At 40.0% G+C, this 17,728-nt stretch overlaps 1 long non-coding RNA gene across 1 annotated transcript; it reads right to left on the bottom strand.

Annotated features, from left to right (window-relative positions):
• Positions 1–634: 634 nt before the first annotated feature.
• LOC132345471 (uncharacterized) lies at positions 635–12,048 on the bottom strand. The gene is made up of 3 exons (XR_009494813.1): positions 11,331–12,048; positions 2,255–4,826; positions 635–1,847 (listed from the first exon to the last, which is right to left on the bottom strand). It is a non-coding gene; the product is annotated as an uncharacterized lncRNA (long non-coding RNA).
• Positions 12,049–17,728: the final 5,680 nt, after the last annotated feature.

Genomic DNA, 17,728 nt, shown 5'->3' with positions numbered 1-17,728 from the left:
AGTTACTAGACATAGAAATGTATCTGTAAAGTATACTGTATACTTAATCAAATATTTAATGGACAGCATTTGTGTGTGTCTTTGACAACTTAAGCCAACTCTTTTCACTGTACATTTATGAGAGGAAACTGTTAGTTCTTTCCATGATTTGTAGAAATTATTTTTGCCATGGAACTCTTTACAAAGTTATCTTCTAATTTTATTTTCCCTAGCACATTCTACTTAGGCTAGCAATACATTATAAGTGCTCTATTTAATAATGCTGCATAGGAAGCTTTATGTCTGTTCCAGTGATTAAATTTACTGAAAGTAACTATGTAAACTTAACTTTTTAAATCTAATATTATATCCAAAAAGATATTTATCCAATGAATATGCCAAAATCAGTGTCTGCATTTGTTAAACATAACTTTTTACAATTCCTGTTTACTAATATCTCCAACTAATCTTATATTTTTCCAAAAAATGCACAGTGTCTAATTGCATGCAACTGGATATAAGCTTCAAATGTGCTTACTTGGATCATTCTCTGTTTGGAAAAGAAATATCTACCATTATAACCAAGGTTTCTCTTTTTATTTAGTTTTAAAGCAGCTGAAAACATAACGCAGTGAACTCATCTTTAAAGCAGCAGTGTGAGCGTGGGAGGAGAGGACAAAGAATGGGGAGGGTCCGCAAGATGTTTAAAAAGCTGTGTTTGGAAACCTTCCTATCAGTAAAGTTACTAAGATGCCAGTGAAGTCACTGAAAATTCTTTATCTCACGAAATGTTCTCTGTGAATATGCTTTTGTGAAAACCAGTGAAGAGCTCAGTCTTCTCATCAAATCATCGCAGGGTAAAACAGAGACAGCAGGGGAAGAAGGAGAGGCCAGGAGGCAGGCAATGCTGAGAATGCTGAACATGAGGAGAAATCTTAGGGGGAGCTCTGGAGAGCCACAGTCTGGGGACCTGCGGCTGAACCCACTTTACTCAGGTCTGTAAGTGAGCAGATGGCCCGTGACTGTGAGCGAGGTTATTTATTCACGTAATCAAATTTAAGCACTAAAACTTTTAAAAGTTGACACCGACATGTGTTGCCTAGGGATGTGAAGCAACTAGAACTCTCATACACATCAGCGGTAAAAAAGCATACGGCACAGTCACTTTGGAAAGGACTTTGGAAATTTCTTATAGAATTCAACACCCAACACACGACCTGGAAATACCCCTCGTATATATTTACCCAAGACAGGCGAAAATATGTCCACAAAAAGACCAGTATGCAAACATCAACTGCGTGGCTTCTCCTAACAGACAAAAACAACTCAAAAGTCTACCAACGGATGAATAGATAATCAAACCGTGGCACATCCACACCACGGAATAACCACTCAGCAATAAAAAAGGAACATACTACTTACACACGCAAGAACATGGATGAATCACACGCATGACACAGAGTGAAAGAAGGCAGACACACAGGACTACATACTATGTGACTCCACTTATATGATGCATGTGACATTGTAGAAAAGGCAAGATATCAGTGACAGAAAACAGTTCAGGGACTGTTGGCAGCTGGGGGTTGAGGGAGGAGAAGATCAACTACAGGGGTGCAGCGAAATATCTGAGGGGACAGAAATGCTTTGCATCTTTTCAAAATTTTATTAGTGTTGTTATTTATTTGGCTGCACTGGGATCTTTAGCTGTAGCACGTGGGATCTAGTTCCCTGACCAAGGATCGAATCCTAGGCCCTGCACTGGGAGCCCAGGCTTAGGCACTGGACCACCATGGAAGTCCCAGATACTTTGTATCTTGATGATAGTGGTAGTCACAGGACTGTACATGCATCTTGTAACGATAACCCTGTATGCGAGACAGCAAAAGAGACACAGATGTATACAACAGTCTTTTGGACTCTGTGGGAGAGGGAGAGGGTGGGATGATTTGGGAGAATGGCATTGAAACATGTATAATATCATATAAGAAACGAATCGCCAGTCCAGGTTCGATGCAGGATACAGGATGCTTGGGGCTGGTGCACTGGGATGACCCAGAGGAATGGTATGAGGAGGGAGGTGCGAGGGTGGTTCAGGATGGGGAACACGTGTATTCCATGGCAGATTCATGTTGATGTATGGCAAAACCAACACAATATTGTAAAGTTAAAAAAGAAAAAAAAATTGATACAATAAAAATGGGAAAACATTAAAAAAAAAAAACAAAAAAAAACCTCATCAAACTATACACTTAAAATGAATGAATTTGATTACCTAACTTGTACCTCAGTACAGCAGGGGTTTTTGTTGCTGTTGTTTTAGTTTAAGCACCCCACTCCAGTACTCTTGCCTGGAAAGTCCCATGGATGGAGGAGCCTGGTAGGTACAGTCAATGATGTCACAAAGAGTCGGACACGACTGCCCAACTTCACTTTCACTTTCCTCACTGGCAGTTACTGAGACAGTAACGTGTGTACCCAGAGGATGCTCTCTTGCAGAAAGGCAGTCTCTTCACCCTGGTGATGTTGTTGCATATTCTCATGGATTCCCTCAATCTTTAGTGTTCATGAAGTTTAGAAAGAGATGTTTAACCAGAGCATGATTTGGGCTAAGTCTCTCGACTAGTACAAAGTTGTTTCTCAGGCCATGGTTTTAAAACACACTTATAAACTAAAAGCTGAACATCACCCTCTTAAGTGCACACAACTACATCCTTGGTTTATGACTAGGGCAGCCAGATAAAACATAGGATGTCCAGTCAAATTTACTTTTAGATGAATAATAAATAGTTTTTTAGTATAACTGCGTCCCCCAATATTGCATAAGATATGCTTTGTATTTCTTTATCTGGCAATCCAATTAAAGAACACCATTGGTCCATGTAAGGTCTTTTCAATTTCATTTATTCATTCACAATTAATTAGCTAATTAATTATTTAATCTCATATATATGTTTTAGCTGCAGGTATTTTTAGTAATCATTAGAGAAGGAAATGGCAACCCACTTCAGTTTTCTTGCCTGGAGAATCCCAGGGACAGAGGAGCCTCGTGGGCTGCCATCTATGGGGTCACCCAGAGTCAGACATGACTGAAGTGACTTAGCAGCAGCAGCATGGCTGCAACTACCTTAAGAAACCATGTAGCAACTCTAAGGCACTGAGAAGGTATTTAGAAGACTGAGAAATTGCTGACTTGGGACCTGTTCACCTGTGACTGCAGGCCGGGTGCACCCGCATCACCTCAGGCTTGTGGGAGGCTCCCTCAGGGCTCACCTAGACTACTGAACTCAGAACCTGCATTTCAAGATCCCATGTGCACATTCCTGTTTTGGAAACATGGAGTTAGAAGGCTGTGCTTTAGCATAGTAACGGGGATCAAAGGGAAGCTGACTTAAAGTACAGAAACTCCTTAGAAGAATATTCTAAAAGTCAGACATTACTTCAAGATCTGAATCATGGTACAGTACAGGTACCAGGAATGAAATCGAAAGAAAGAAATGGAAATGGGAAACACTAATAGAAAAGAATCTGTGGAACTTGGTCAACGACTGGATGGGCTTCCCAGGTGGCTCAGTGGTAAAGTATCCACCTGCCAATGCAGGAGAGGAGATGCAGGTTCCACCCTTGGGTCAGGAAGGACCCACTCCAGTATTCTTGCCTGAAAAATCTGCAGACAAAGGAGCCTGGCGGGCTACCGTCCATGGGGTTGCAGGAGTCTGACAGGACTTAGTGACTGAACAACAACAACTGTGGTTTTAGAATTTCTAAATGCTCCACAGGTGATTCTACTTGCAGCCAAGGTTAAGAACCACAAATAGGAGCTCTTTCAATCTATTTGTTTTCACTTAGAGAGATGATTTTCAACCCTGGCTACACTTTAGAATTATTTGAGGAGCTTTAAAAACGTATCAGTATCTACACCCTGCCCTTAGAAATTCTGATTTAATTTGTAACTTTTTATTGGCTGTGCCAGGTTTTAGTTGCGGCATTTAAACTTTTAGTTGCAACATGTGGGACCTAGTTCCCTGACCAGGAAGCAAACCTGGATCCCCTGCATTGGGAGCGCAGAGTCTTAGCCACTCGACCACCAGGGAAGTCCCTTAATTTGTAACTTTTTAGAAGTTCCACCGTTGTTTGTAATGTGCAGGCAGGGCTGAGAACACTCAAGTGAAGCATTCAGTTTAAACGATCATTTATTAACTATTTTTTTCAAATAAATGTAAAATGAAGAGAGAATTCAGTATTTACAGAATCCAAACCTTCTAATTAGATGAAATATAAACCAACCTATTTTAATCTGCTTGTTATAATTTCACAATAAATTTTGCCTGGAGTTAGCTACAATAATATCCATTTTTTTCAAAACCTCATTTTGAATAAAAAATAAAATCAGTTGATGACCACTGAGATTGGATAACCATTTATGAAACACACATTATTCAAGTGTTCAAAATATAATATAAAATAAATTGATTATAATCACAACCACAATTATATATCTTAGGATAGAGTGAGATCTTCAGGAAACAGAGGTAAAAAAAAGTATATGTCTAAAATGTATTTCTAAGTAAAAGTAAATAATCAGGATACAATTCTATTACTGAAGTCTAAATAAAAAAACATCAAGCAGAACATTTAAGCACTTTCCAGTTAACTGCACTACAGCATTATTTCAGAAGTATGAAACATAAAAAAAATTTTTTTCAAAAAGAAAAATGCTTCCAAATGACCTTTTATAAAATGGAAAACTGGCTTACCTCTTCCCTATGATTCTTAATTGGCATACAAAGAATACTTTGTGTCTTATAGCCTGTAATTTGGTCAACTTCTGCATTGAATCGAGGATCCTAGTAAGGAAGATGAAATTCAATTTAGTGACTGACTTGTTCAATGATTGATGCCATTTTTCTGATTTATAGGATTAGAGAAATCTAACCTTTGACTTACCTTGTTGCTCTGAATGTTAAATTTTATCATTGTAAAACGTATCAAATCATATAAGTACATATAATCTTTGACAAAGATAAATTTAAAGTTTTTTAAGGAAGCTAGTGTTCATGAATAAATACAGATGCAAACAAATGTTAAGAAATAAAGAAAATTCAAAAGAGTAACCAATGTAGACAGTCTCACTTAAACTCCAGAAAAAGTGACAACTCTCCTCTTCTGTAATACAATTTGCCTATTCCCATCTCATTGATTCTTCTGAAAAAGGAAAGCATCTCTGGTCTGAAATGTTTTCCTATAAAACCCACTACCTCCAAAATGACCTTTCCAATACTGATGTTACCTCCCTTGTAACGAATGACCTTGTTCTGTGAACAGAGGAGCATGATGGGCTATAGTACATTGGGCCGCAAAGAGTTGGACAAGACTGAGCATAACACAATAGCAACAAACGATTGTTTATCTATTACCTCAGTATTCTGTATTTCTATCTCAGATGTTCATAAGAATTAAAATCTTTTCTTTTTTATTTAATAAAAGTGTATGGCCTTCATCAAACTATAAACAACTCCTTAATCTTCTGAATCTCTTTCCCCTTTCACAAAGTACATCCTTGCACATCCAATAATCACAAAGGGCTTTTGAAATGTGTAAAAGTTCAAAATGTAGGTTAAAGAAAAAAAAGATGCATGCTATTTTCCATTAAACCAGATTAAGAAGATTAAAGGTAGGCTGTAAATTCTGTGAGGGTTGGTTCATTGCTGTATTCCCAAGATCAATTCAGGAACTCAAAAACATTTGTTAAATAATGTTAAATAAATGAAGCAATTCATTAACAACTGATACCACAGTTATCCAATGTGATCATTTTTAGCTTACTATAGCTTAAAACAAATCTTGTAGAGGTAGGATAAGCTCAAGGAAATGGACAGATATGAGCACATGAGATACAGTTAGAATGGAAGCAAATGTACCAGAATATAAATATCTGAACAAATATTGTTCCCTTCAAAGCAGCAGCCTTAGGAACTTACATACTCAACCTAATAATAGAATTATTGCTGTAAAAACTCTGCTTTTGGAATTCCCTTTGGAAAATATGGAGCAGTCACACTGGAAAAATCCCCATCTTTGAAGGTCATTTCTATTTTTTTTTTTTAAATTAGTCTAACGTCACGCAAAGCCAAAGCTGTGAATGAAGTAAATGATTACACTAAATTCCATCAAACTAGGGTCAGAAATGAGGCTAATTTTCCCATTTAGAGGGCTGAATTTGGCCTTAAAGACAAACTTTCAAAAGTTACAAAATGGTGGCAAACCAACATATGTTATATTAAAAATGAACACTATTGCATTTTAATTTTTCTGCAAACATGTTCAAAGTTGTATTGAAAAGACAGAGAAAATCTTGCCTGAATGTTTCCAAAAAACAGTTTTAAATAACATGCTATATTGCAAGGTATCTAAAGAAAGCAGACAGGCTACTGATATGGATGAATTAAAAGAAGTTAAGCATTATGAATCTATATAGGGAATTATTCCATAGGCTAATAATCAAAATATGAATGGAAATGCATCCTCAGCAATTATTTTGTTAATGAATATCTGAATCACAAGACCAATTTATAAAGAAGAGGATTAAACCCAACTATCTAATCAAAGCAAGAGTTTGAAATGTATAAGACTTCCACAGATTTTGTGTATATTGGAAGTTTAAAATAAACAGCAACCTGGGATTTCACTCTTCAGTGAACGAAGTAGGAGAAATGTCTGCCTCAAAATCACTTTAAGAGAATTTTGGCATCTCAAAGAATTTGCCTTTGGCAATGCACCCAGCACAAGGGCTACAAACACGGAGAACTAACGCTTCTAGGTCCAGGAGCCACTGAAAGAAAAATGGAGCACTATTATTGCTATTGTTATTTCTTTCACTGTTTATGAGAGCATGGCAGTGAAAAAAAAACCCCACAAAACTTAAATATCCATCTCCTATAAAAAGCAACTAGTACCAGACTTGTCCTCCTGCTGGAAAATATCCGACCAGATCAAACAACTGAGACAGCTAAACCGCACACCGTGCAGAGGACGCACATGGCTGCCCTGCGGTAATCTCGCTCCTCCAGGCAGCACTCCTTCCACCAAGGAGAAGGCAGGTGGTCCGCAAAGGAACCACAGTTCCAAACGGAACTGAATTCAGGGCTTCTAAAGTGCTTTACAAATAGCTGATGAAAGAAGAGAAGTGAAGGGCAAGGGAGAAAGGGAAAGATACACCGAACTGAAAGCAGAGTTCCAGAGAAGAGCAAGGGGAGATAGGAAGGCCTTCTTAACCGAACGATGCAAAGAAATAGCAGAAAACAACAGAATGGGAAAGACTAGAGAGCTCTTCAAAAAAACTGGATATATCAAGAGAACATTTCATGCAAGGATGGACACAACGAGGGACAGAAGCAGTACGGGCCTAACAGAAGCTGAAGAGATTAAGACGAGACGGCAAGAATACACAGAAGAACTGTACAGAAAAGGTCTTAATGACCCAGATAACCACGATGGTGTGATCACTCACCTAGAGCCAGACATCCTGGGGTGTGAAGTCAAGAGGGGCTTAGGAAGCATCACTACGAACAAAGCTAGTGGAGGTGAAGGAATTCCATCTGAGCGGTTTCAAATCCTAAAAGGTGATGCTGTTAAGTGCTACACTTCTGACAGCAAATTTAGAAAACTTAGCAGTGGCCACAGGACTAGAAAACGTGCTTTCATTCCAATCCCAAAGAAGGGCAATGCTAAGAATTTTCAAGGTCAGTTGAGTCGCTCAGTCCTATCTGACTCTTGTGACCCCATGGACTGCAGGACACTAGGCCTCCCTGTCCATCACCATTTCCCAGAGCTTGCTCAAACTCATGTCCATTGAGTCAGTGACGCCATCCAACCATCTCATCCTCTGTCGTCCCCTTCTCCTCCTGCCTACAATCTTTCACTTCATCAGGGTCCTTTCCAAAGACTCAGTTCTTCGCGTCAGGTGGCCAAAGTATTGCAGCTTCAGCTTCAGCATCAGTCCTTCCAATGAATATCCAGGACTGATTTCCTTTAGGACCAACCGGTTTGATCTCCTTGCAGTCAAGGGACTCTCAAGAGTCTTCTCCAGCACCACAGTTCAAAAGCATCAGTTCTTTGGCGCTCAGCTTTCTTTATGGTCCAGCTCTCAATGTGTAAACTACCGCACAGCTGTGCTCATTTCACATGCTAGCAGGGTTATGCTCTAAATCCTTCAAGCTAGGTTTCATCAGTACGTGAACCAAGCATTACTTCCAAATGTACCAGCTGGGTTCAGAAAAGTCAAATGAACCAGAGATCAAATTGCCAATATTTCTCTGATCACAGAGAAAGGAAGGGAATTCCAGAAAAAAAAAAAAAAAAAACATTCGTTTGACTATGGTTGTTTGACTAGGTTAAAGCCTTTGACTGTGTGGATTACAATAAACTGGAAGATTCTTAAAGAGACGGGAATACCAGACCACCTTACCTGTCTCCTGAGAAATCTGTATGCAGGTTAAGAAACAACAGTTAGAACCAGACATGGAATAAATGACTGGTTCAAAACCGGGAAAGAAGTGTGACAAGGCTGTATATTGTCACCCTTAAATTAAATTAAATTGTAACAATTTAATAAAAATTGCTAAGTTTTATTTAACATAAGGAGATCCAACCAGTCCATCCTAAAGGAGATCAGTCCTGAGTGTTCACTGGAAGGACTGATGTTGAAACTGAAACTCCAATACTTTGGCCACCTTATGAGAAGAACTGACTCATTTGAAAAGACCTTCATGCTGGGAAAGATTGATGGCAGGAGGTGAAGGGGATGACAGAGGATGAGATGGTTGGATGGCATCACTGAGTCAATGGAATGAGTTTGGGTAAACTCTGGGAGTTGGTGATGGACAGGGAAGCCTGGCATGCTGTGGTCCATGGGGTCGCAAAGAGTTGGACACGACTGAGCGACTGAATTGAACTGAAATGCAGAGTACATAATGCAAAATGCTGGGCTGGATTTTTCAGTCATATGCTGGACTCAAGATTGCTGGGAGAAATATCAACAACTTCAGAAATGCAGATGATACCACTCTAATGGCAGAAAGTGAAAAGGAACTAAAGAGCCTCTTGATGAGGCTGAAAGAGGAGAGTGAAAAATCTGGCTTGAAACTCAACATTCAAAAAACTAAGATCATGGCATCCAATCCCACCACTTCATGGCAAATAGAAGGTAAAAGTAGAAGCGGTGACAGATTTTATTTTCTTGGGCTCCAAAATCACTGTGGATAGTAACTGCAGCCATTAAATTAAGACACTTGCTCCTTGCAAGGAAAGCTATGACAAACCTAGATAGTGTATTAAAAAGTAGAGACATCACTTTGCTGACAAATATCCGTCCAAGTCAAAGCTATGGTTTTTCCAGTAGTCATGTACAGCTGTGAGAGTTGGACCAGAAAGAAGGCTGAGCACTGAAGAATTGATGCTTTATTACTGTGGTGCTGGAGAAGAATGTTGAGAATCCCTTGGACAGCAAGGAGATCAAACTAATCAGTCCTGAAGGAAATCAATCCTGAATAGTCACTAGAAGCATGAATGCTGAAGCTGATGCTCCAATAGTCTGGCCACCTGATGCAAAGTCCCTCATTGGAAAAGACCCTGATGCTGGGAAAGACTGAAGGCAGAAGGAGAAGGGGACAGCAGAGGATGAGATGGTTAGACAACATCGCAGATTCAATGGACTAAATTTGAGTGAAGTCAGGATACAGTGAAGGACAGGGGACTCTGGCATGCTGCAGTTCATGCAGTCGCAAAGATTTGTACAAGCCTGAGGGACTGAGCAACAACAATAACAAAAGTGCTTGGATGTGCAAGGCAAAGTACCTGATAAGACAGGCTGTGTTGTGGGTGCGGGAGGGCGTAAAGGAGGAGTAGCAGAAGACAGCGGCTAGCCAGGCTCAACATGTATTTGGGAAGACTCTTAAGAGAACAAGCAAGCAAAAAAAAAATAAAAATAAAAATAAATAAAAAATAAATAAAAAAAAAAGAGAACAAGCAAAAAATACCTGTTGAAAGCTGAAAGTGGAATGGTGCTACCAATTATAAAACTGTTTGAAGACAGTGGGCACTGCCTCACTCTAGTATTCTTGCTGGAGAGTCCCATGGACAGAGGGGCCTGGAGGGCTACAGTCCGTAGGTCGCAAAGAGTTGGACACGACTGAAGTGACTGAGTATGCACACACACAGGATGCAAGAAGGTGATTCTTGGAGTATTTGAAAGCTGTTTTAGTTGACTGATGAGACTTTGAGAGGAGCCTAAATGACATGTGAGAGAGAGAACAATCCTCGCCTAGCTGCATAGCAGAAGCCATAGAGAAGGGGGAAAATGACACATGCAAATTTGTATCAATACTAGGGATTTGACTTTGAATGCACTTTGCACCTGTGCTTTTGATCTTCACTTGTTCACTTCACAAGTTTGTCTGTTAAATCCAAAGTGAGCACAAGTGTTTGAGAAATTAAATTACTTTTCCATTGACTCTAAAAAGAATCCACCTAAGACAACAAAATTTTATGTCACTATGAAAAAATTACTTTTTTCCCCAAGTTTATATTTAAAATCGATAGGTTGCATTAAATAGTATTATAGTAAATTCATCCTGGACCAATATGGAAATCTTCAGGTATATGAGAAAATTCAGAGTAAATGTTAATAGAAGAAATAAAACACACTAACTTATATTGACAGTAAACTGCACACGACAAAACTACAAAATTTGAGTGGAGAAATTAGATTTGATAGATTTATGACTGCAAAAGAACACTCAAAAACGCAAAAGCTGTAAAGTGTAAAAGTGGATATGAAAAACAAATAGACTGATTACTCAAAGGAAAATGTAATATAAAATGTTTATATACAGTAGTTGATACCTGCTGAATATTTTCAAATAAAATTCCAATGTAGACAAAATTTCTTATTTATATATTTACATTTATTAAAAATAATTGTCAAAGCATCCTCAGGATTAAAACAGTGGGATAAAAGGAACAGGTGAAGCATCTTCTTCATGTGCAAGATACATCTAAAACAAGTTACATTGTTTACAGAAGAGTGTAACAATTTTTCTAACATTTTATTATAATACTTGCTCAGTCTTCTCAGTGATACTTAAAATCATAGATACTGAGACAGATGCTATTAAATCTGAAAAAGTTGAAACTCAGTTTACATATGTTCTGATAGTTATTAATATATCAAAGTGTACTGCAACCCATGCTTTGAAAGTTCTCCCATATCTTGTGTAACTCTGTATATTATGGAATTTTCATATTTGTAAATACTCACTTGCAAAATGTATTTGAATCCAAATCAAACCTACCTGACAGGTCTTCATCAGAGAATATCTAGGTCCCTTCAGTGCAAGTGGGACTTGGTAAGTTCTCAGGATGCTTTGGTATGTTCCAAGGTGCAAGATAAATTAGAATCCATTTTGGAAAAGATATTTTTCACATATCCTGTCCCTCCCCCACTCTACTAGAGAGAATGTTAAATCATCTTCTTTTCTACAAAATTAAAGTTACATGGTTACAAAGTATCAACATTCAGGGTAAAAATTAACCTCCTGTAAGCTGTATAGTGGGAGAGGTAGGACATGAGTGATAAAGTGATAACAAAAATGAATAAATATATGTGTGTCTTAGGTTTAAGCTGAGAAACCATACTTTGCACATTTTTAACGACAGGGCCATGAAACTGGAAAGACTCTGGAGGATGATGTACAATCACTTCTTATTGTGTATGTTGAAAACGGAATGCAGTTCTCTGCCTTCAGTTTAGTGCTTGCCCTGAAAAGTTAAGCACCAGCAAGAAGTTTCTGCTTTATTGACTATGCCAAAGCCTTTGACTGTGTGGATCATAATCAACTGGGAAATTCTGAAAGAGATGGGAATACCAGACCACCTGACCTGCCTCTTGAGAAACCTGTATGCAGGTCAGGAAGCAACAGTTAGAACTGGACATGGAACAACAGATTGGTTCCAAATAGGAAAAGGAGTATGTTAAGGCTGTATATTGTCACCCTGCTAATTTAACTTCTATGCAGAGTACATCATGAGAAACGCTGGCTGAAAGACACAAGCTGGGATCAAGATTGCCGGGAGAAATATTAATAACCTCTAGATATGCAGATGGCACCACCCTTATGGCAGAAAGTGGAAGAGGACCTAAAAAGCCTCTTGGTGAAAATGAAAAGTGGCGGCGCGGCTGAGAAAGAAAACTATAGCAAAAGAATTCTACAACAAAGATGGGGTCAAGAGGTTCAGACACGTCTCCACAAAGGGAAGTGGTCTGACACCTGCTTTATTTAGCATCTTATATTTATACAGGAGAGCGTGAGAACGACAAGACAGTTAACATTTTTTCTTGGTTGACCTATACATCTTACAAACAGTTACAAGAAATCGTGAGAGCATGGGAATGGCACCCTGTTATTATTTCTTACACCAGATAACATTTCCCTGTGCATGAGAAGTTTGCCCAGAACTCTGCAGTAAATAATCGCCTAATCTCTGGGGTGGCGGGACAGAGAGCTATGTTTACAAGCAAACCCTCAAGGACTGAGGCAGCTCCCAGAGCTGTGTCCTTCAGACAAAGGACCCCGTTCTCACGGGCAGCTCCCCGCACACTTAAAAAATCTTTGGTGAACTAAATGGAAGCAATTTGGGTCATGCAGAGGTGATGGACGTCTTTTCCAAGGAGTTTGGAAGTGAGGGGAAGGGAGACAGAACGTTTTGTAAGAGAAATGGAGAGTGGGGTGATAACATGAGCAATTGCTGGAACTTGGACATTTTATTTTTAGGAATATAGAGGAAAGAGAGCCAGAAGAAATATATAAACTGTGGTTGGAAGTTGGAAAGGTGTAACTAACAAGAGTCCAAGACCGTAGAAAATAGCAGCGTCAAGGACCTAGATGGAGAAAAGCCTTAACAGAGACCATTTCTTCTTGGGAAATGAAAACGTGCAAGAAAGAAGTGAGAGTATAGAATTCTTATTTTTTTAATGAAACATTAATTGAGGATAGCTGCAAAGGGTTCCTGGACCAAGTATCAGCGTGTGTGTGTGTGTGTGGGGGGGGGGGGGGCTTCAGTACAGCAACAAGCAATTTTGTGATGCCAACAGTATCCTAGAATTCAACTCAATTCTGACACTACCTTCCCAGAAATAGAGTCAGATTCCATAGGTGAAGGAATCTTATATAAGGCCACCCTTCATTTCCAACACCAGTTTCAAGCCCAAGTTGTTTCCCTGTGCTGCTGACTTACTGGCTGCAAACCAGAGGTTCTCACAGCCTCCTTCTTGGTTTTGATTAATTTGCTGGAACAACTAATGGAACTCAGGAAAGCGTGTTTACTCACTAATTACCCACTTATTATAAAAGACTATTAAAGAATATGAATAAATCGCCAGATGAAGAGATGCGTAGCGTGAGGTCCTGGACAAAGAAGCTCTGTGTGGCACGCAAGGTATTCTGGTTTCCCTACACAGAAACTTTCTGAAAAAGGGCAAGCGTGGTCCTTTTGGGTTTTTAAAGAGGCTTCATTACATAGTCATGACTGATTGATGGGTTCCACCTCCAGTCTCCAGGGATGGGACTGAAAGTTCTGTCTAATCACAGGGTTGGTTTTCCTGGCAGCCAACCCCCACCCTTGGATGGGAGCCAAAAGTCACCTTCCCTGGAGCTTTATCTGCAACTGAAGGTTAAGGGACCAAATGTTACCTTTTTTGCCCTTATCAATCAGGACATTTCAAGGGTTTTGGAAGTTGTGAGCCAGAAACCGTGAATGAAGACCAAATGTCTATCGTTATGTATTTGGCCACTCGGTATGTATGTTATATGTGTTGCTGGTAAGGGAGGGTAGAAGAGGACCCTCTCTCGTGGGCCTCAGTTCTCGGTAAGGACGAGGAGAAGAATCTGAGGTCTTACCCATGGCAAAATCAAGTTTATTAAGGAAAGAACAGAACACCTCAAGGGAGAGGTGGGCCAAGCCAGGAGAGGCACTGGTGCCCAAGACACGAGGTATGGGGTTTTTTAAGACTGGACTTTTACATACTTAGGTGGACATGAGCTAACGGTTTTGATTTACAGTTGCAAGCTACATAACAGCAGGCTCTTCTGTGCATGTCTTTCCCATAATTGAGTCTGTTATAATCAGATGTCTGTATGTGTAGAATATTTATGAATCTTTTACGGGCTCCTGCGGTCTCTTGAGGACACAGCTGTGCATCAAGGGTGCAGGTGCCAGGGCTGGAGAAGCCCTTGTGTTCAGTTTGCATCTGCTGTGTGCCTGGGGTGCGATGGCAGGAGGTGGAAAAGTCTCTGGTGATTTTGCAGCGTATCTGTGAGCTTTCCTGGGCCACACTGTGGGGGTGTATGCCTCACTTGCTACCTAACGTACACACATAAACACCTTCATGTGTGTGTGTGTGTGTGTTTCTCACATATACTTGGTCATGAACAAATATATAAATTTCCTATGAATCACAGTATTGCAGTAACTTTCAGTTCTCAGCAGAGGGAGTGGCAGGTAGGGAAGTAGGCAGAGATAGGCAGACAAGGTTTTTTGGCGCAGCCATTGTGGCGAATGGGAAGAAAAGTCAACCAAAGAGAAGTAACAATCAGTTTAGTTCAGTCACTCAGTCCTATATGACTATTTGTGACCACATGAACCACAGCACGCCAGGCCTCCCTGTCTGTCACCAACTCTCAGAGTTCACTCAAACTCATGTCCATTGAGTCGGTGATGCCATCCAACCATCTCATCCTCTGTTGTCCCCTTCTCTTCCTGCCCTCAATCTTTCCCAACATCAGGGTCTTTTCAAATGAGTCAGCTCTTCACATCAGGTGGCCAAAATATGAGTACCAATACAGAACATTTTTTCTCAAGAGATTTTTTTTTTCTCTGTAGATATTTATTGAGTAATATTTATCTTGTGATGTGATACTGTGTAGCTGCAAGAGAGAAAAGAAAATAACCTTGCTTTGCCAGGTAAATCTAGTTGGGAAGCCAATACACAAAAATACCTGTAAATAAGGAGGTATCAGATGAGAACCAAGTGAATATATGCAGCAAATGCACAGTGATTTCCAAGATAACTATGGGAGTGTTTCTTGGAAGACAAGTTTAAGAGTGTTTTGAACTGGTTGGCAAGATGGGTGGTGGTTAGGGAAGGTTTAATGGTGAATACTAAGTTCAATTTGAGTCATAAAGTAGGGAAATAACATTTTTTAGATGTGAACTTCCAGATGTTCAAGCTGGTTTTACAAAAGGCAGAGGAACCAGAGATCGAATTGCCAACATCCGTTGGATCATGGAAAAAGCAAGAGAGTTCCAGAAAAACATCTATTTCTGCTTTATTGACTATGCCAAAGCCTTTCGCTGTGTGGATCACCACAAACTTGAAAGTTCTGAAAGAGATAAGAATACCAGACCACCTGACCTGCCTCCTGAGAAATCTGTATGCAGGTCAGGAAGTAACAGAATTGGATATGGAACAACAGACTGGCTCCAAATAGGGAAAGGAGTACGTCAAGGCTGTATATTGTCACCCTGCTTATTTAACTTCTATGCAGAGTACATCATGAGAAACGCTGGGCTGGATGAAGCACAAGCTGGAATCAAGATTGCCAGGAGAAATATCAATAACCTCAGATATGCAGATGACACCACCCTTTTGGCAGAAAGCAAAGAACTAAAGAGCCTTGATGAAAGTGAAAGAGGAGAGTGAAAAAGTTGGCTTAAAGCTCAACATTCAGAAAACTAAGATCATGGCATCTGGTCCCATCACTTCATGGCAAATAGATGGGGAAACAGTGGCACAATTTATTTTGGGGGGCTCCAAAATCACTGCAGATGGTGATTGCAGCCATGAAATTAAAAGACGCTTACCTCTTGGAAGCAAAGTTATGACCAACCTAGACAGCATATTCAAAAGCAGAGACATTACTTTGCCAACAAAGGTCCATCTAGTCAAGGCTATGGTTTTTCCAGTAGCCATGTATGGATGTGAGAGTTGAACTGCAAAGAAAGCTGCACGCTGAAGAATTGATGCTTTTGAACTGTGTTGGAGAAGACTCTTGAGAGTCCCTTGCACTGCAAGGAGATCCCACCAGTCTATCCCAAAGGAAATCAGTCCTGAATATTCATTGGAAGGACCAATGTTGAACCTGAAACTCCAATAGTTTGGCCACTTGATGCGAAGAACTGACTCATTTGAAAAGACCCTGATGCTGGGAAAGATTGAAGGCGGGAGGAGAAGGGGACGACAGAGGATGAGATGGTTGGATGGCATCACTGACTCACTGGATGAGTTTGAGTAAGCTCTGAGAGTTGGTGACGGACAGGGAGGCCTGGCGTGCTGCAGTCCATGGGGCCGCAAAGAGTCGGACATGACTGAGCTGAACTGAAACATATAAGTAGGATATTACAGGCACAGAACTGAAAATCAACAGACCCAAGGTTTAAACACCAAACTAGCTTGCTTTTACCTGGGACACAGTTCTCATGTAATCAGGTCACATCTGGGTCTTCTTTCTTTTTTGCTTTTGTAACAGGCTGGAAAACTTGTCCTCTTCTGAGATTTTAGAGAGCCATTGAAGATTTTGGACTTGGGAATATAGAGTGATATTTAGTAGCATTAGCATAGCTGATGTAAAGTACAGATTATAGAGTTGTGGGCTTCCTGGGTGGCTCAGACGGTGAAGCAACTGCCTGCAATGCAGAGCCCAGGTTCAATCCCTGGGTCCGGAACATCCCTGGAGAATGGAATGGCAACGCATTCCAGTGTTCTTGCCTGGGAAATCCTATGGATGGAGGAGCGTGGCCTACAGGACAGACTGCAGAGTTATAGAAACAAGCAAAGCAAGAGTACTTGAGTACTTCTTCAGTGTGTAAAGTCTGGTGAGTGCTGTAATTACCAGGAGAACCCCAGGATTTGCCTCATTATCACAGATTCATCAATTTTCCCCCTTTCCCCTTTCTAAAGGTATCATTGGTGTATTCTGGTTATGGTTCTTTAACTCCCCTAAATTTCCAGTCACTTAGAAATCTGTCCTTTCCTCTTGACCTTGTTTGCTCTGCCTTGACTGTTCTTTTTGTATGAGTTGTGCTGCTCTCTCTCTGTTCTGACTTTATTCAGCCTCAATCACAGAGAGTCCTAATAAACTGATGGCCTCTTCCATTCGATTTCTAAGATCAATGGTATATTCTGTAATATTTATTGAACTTCATGGCTACTAATGTTTGATATCATATTATTATGAAAGTGCAATAAAATATTTCTGATTTTTTGGTACTATGATCAACTGTTGAATGTATTAAATTTAGTGTGGTTGTATTTGTGACTGGATAGTAGCCCTGGGAACCCTAGAAGTTTCTTACCATTTTACTGAGTTTTCACTCAATTTTAATTAAATTTGAAAGCCTCTAGAATTGAGATCAGAAATTCATATACATTAATTTGGTCTCTATGCCCTCTTTGAAATACCAAAATGTTGTTGTTGGTTTCTATTTGGATTAATTGTTTTCTATTTAAAACCGGCTTCCCTGGTGGTCCAGTGTTTAAGAACCCACCTGCCAATGCAGGGGACATGGGTTTGACTCCTGCTCTGGAAACATCCTACATGCCACAGGGCTGTTAAACCCCATGTGCCACAACTATTCAAGCCCAATGCTCTGGAGCCCGCATGCTGCACACACTGAAGCCTGTGTGCCTAGAGCC

Source organism: Bos taurus, chromosome 6 (assembly GCF_002263795.3).
Source record: "Bos taurus isolate L1 Dominette 01449 registration number 42190680 breed Hereford chromosome 6, ARS-UCD2.0, whole genome shotgun sequence".
NCBI classification, from domain to species: Eukaryota; Metazoa; Chordata; class Mammalia; order Artiodactyla; family Bovidae; genus Bos; species Bos taurus.
This window is presented reverse-complemented; position numbering and strand designations above follow the sequence as displayed.